The sequence below is a fragment of the Dipodomys spectabilis genome, unplaced genomic scaffold (genome assembly GCF_019054845.1).
Source record: "Dipodomys spectabilis isolate Male_0828 unplaced genomic scaffold, ASM1905484v1 ptg000356l, whole genome shotgun sequence".
Taxonomy (NCBI): Eukaryota; Metazoa; Chordata; class Mammalia; order Rodentia; family Heteromyidae; genus Dipodomys; species Dipodomys spectabilis.
Window position 1 is genome coordinate 151,741 of NW_024871033.1, and position 3,372 is coordinate 155,112.

The following is a 3,372-nucleotide window of genomic DNA, read 5'->3' on the forward strand; positions in this document are numbered from 1 at the left end:
TAGTGAACATCTTGTTTCCAATCAGGGTAATATGAAGAACAATCATATAAAGAGTTTGTATCAATTTCAGACAAAAAATACAAAGAAAGAATGGGATTTTATTATTATTTCCCATTGTTTTTTTAAATTACATTTTCTTTCACTTTCTTCATTTTTCATGAAAATCATATATTGGGAAATAAAATTTTAATTGTCCTGGAAATAGATCTCATGCTGTATTGCTTTAAAGTTTTCCCTTTTATTTTTTTAACTCCTATCTTACTTCTGTTTATTTTTATATTTCTTTGTATTTAGATAATAGAGACAACCAACTAAATATCTTTTTCTAGTGCATTCCTATAGAAATAGTTTATATACAACACTTGTAACATTAAAACAGGCCCTCGATTCTTTGTAGCACAACTATGAGGACTTTGATGATACAATTTTAATACCACATCTACTATGTCTATATTATAATCAAAAACATATTTTTCAAACTGTGCGATTTTTATTCCTTTAAGTTTCCTGATATTATATAGGTTACTTATTTCATGAGACTCTTTCTAAGATACCAGTTCCATAAAAAAAAGTTAACATTAGGTTCAGTCGCTAATTTACTATATTGCTTGATGAGGCTTTTATCCTATTTGAAATGTTTTGATAAAGTGTGACAACATGGTCCTTTCTCAATTGCTAATAGGAAGATAGTAATTTTGAGTTAGGATTCACAAGATCTACCTGCATGTTAACTAGCAGTTACAAAAATAGCAAATTAAACAACAAGAAAGATCTAATAGACTTTTATATGATTAATAATATCTCTAGAAGTGCCTAAACATTCAAGTTTTTCATTTAATTATTCATCCATTCAATGGAATTTTGTTGAATTATAGGTATACTCTGAAGGCATTCTGAACACTGAAAAAATACAAAAGAAAAAAATGAGTTTAGTCTAATAAAAGAAGAAAAGAAGAAAGAGGTATTTGATGTAATAGTAATTCAACATTGTATCACATACTATCATCTGAGTAAAGAAGATTTTCCAGGCAAGGGATGAATGGAGAAGAATAAGAACAAAGGGGCTTTTCACAGGCAAACACTTGAGTAACATTATCCATATACTTAGCTGGCCACTAGCATCCATGTATTCTTTCATTAAACCCTACTTTGATCCACACTAGCCTTCATCAAATTTATATTTAGAATTTAAAAATTATTATCTCAATATTATTTCCATTAGAAGTTCTATTACACTATACATATGGTAACCTTCACAGTAATAACTACCCCCAAAGAGTGGAAACCAAGAATCTTGCATTAAAAATATTTAGATTTAAGAGGTATAAGTAGAAGCCAAAGACAATTGCTAAAGACTTGAATTTTATGGCCTCCTCTAGTCATGACCTGATTAATATTATACTTTCACCTGCTAAGAAACTTCTGTAAAGACTTGGCATGATTATATGATGGGAAAGAAATAAGAGATGGTCATCTTTTTCTGAAATCTGACAATCTTCTTCATTTAAAGGATGCAATTAGCATTTAATACTAATAAATGGTCATAGATGCTGTTTATTCAAGTTCACACTTCAGGTCTGAGATAAATATGAATCCTTCAAAGACAGAGATGATGTATTATACTTCCTTTTACCACTAATGGACTCAGTCATAGTCCCTTGTTCATAGTAGATTTTGTTTGTTTGTTTTTGGTAACCTGGAAAAAGAGAAATCAGTCCAGGAATATGACACAGGACTAGTCATTTAAAGATGTGATCTAAGAACACAAAGACAAAGCTGCCGTTTTTGTCCCCTGAAAATATGTAAGTATCAAAGAAAAAAATCTCTTGTTTCCCTATCTTCGGGTTCATTTAGCTTAAGATAATCTTATATGGTCATATGTACATAGCTTTTGAACATTTCTACTTGTCTGGTAAGAATATCCTAGATGTATACTAGTTATTACAAATAAGAGAAACCATGGGACCTATGTTTCTTTGGTTATGGCTTACTTCACTTAATATAATTTTTACAAGTCTTTCCATTTCCTAAAATATGGGGAGGTGCTGAAAACATTACAGGATGGAATAGGAGAAACCCTAGGTTACCTTGGCGCAGGCCAAAATTTACTTAATAGAGACCCAGAAACACAACAAATCAAAGAAAGGTTGGACAAATGGGATTGCATGAAGTTGCAGAGCTTCTGCATGGCAAAGATCAATAGCAAGATCAATTGAAAGTCCACCGATTGGGAGAAGATCTTCACTAGCCATACAACAGACAAGGGTCTCATATCTAAAATATACTTGGAACTCAAAAAATTAAATCCCCCAACAACAAATCCTCAAAGAAACAACTGCCCAATAAATAAGTGGGCTAAAGACTTAAAGAGAAACTTCTCTGAAGAAGAAAGAAGGATGGCCAATAGACACATGAAGAAATGCTCAACCTCCCTATCCATAAAATAAATGCAAATCAAAACAACATTAAGATACCACCTCAACCTAGTTAGAATGGCAAAACTCAAGAACTCTAATAAGAACAGATGCCGGAGGGGATGTGGACAGAAGGGAACCTTACTGCATTGTTGGTGGGAGTGTAAACTTGTTCAACCACTTTGGAAAATAGTATGGAGGTTCCTCAAAACACTCCACATAGAGCTCCCCTATGACCCAGCAATCCCACTTTGGGGCATTTACCCAAATGTTTACAAACAAGACCACACTAAAGCTACCAGCACAACCATGTTTATCTTAGCATTAATTACCATAGCTAAGATATGGAACCAACCTAGATGCCCCTCAGTAGATGAATGGATCAACAAAATGTGGTATATATACAGAATGGAATTCTATGCCTCCATCAGAAAGAATGACATTGCCTCATTTGTTAGGAAATGGAAAGACTTGGAAAAAATTATATTAAGTGAAGTAAGCCAAGCCCAAAGAAACAAAGGTCCCATGGTTTCCCTCATTTGCAATAGTTAGTATATGTATGAGTCAAGCAGAAAAGGTCAGATAAGGTGATGTTAGGAAAACGAACCCTAAGATATCTATTTAAATGTTTTTTTTTTCATGCATTTGTTTCTGACGCATTTATATGATTATTTCTTTGTTGCTTGGTATGTCCCTCCCCCACAGTATAACCCCTGCTTTCACTGTATTTGATGTCGGTATAATTTGTGGAGGGGAAGGGGAAAAACAAGTCATTTAAATAAGGATACAGGTGGACCCGTTGCAACAATGAGAAGTACAAGTTGTCATGTCGAAAACGAACTTTACGACTTTGGTGGGGGGGTGGGGGGAGGGTTGAGGGGGCGGAGGCTTGGAAGGGATGGGAAGGGGAAACAAAGGAGGAGGCTACAATGCTTGATAAGAAATCTACTCATTATCT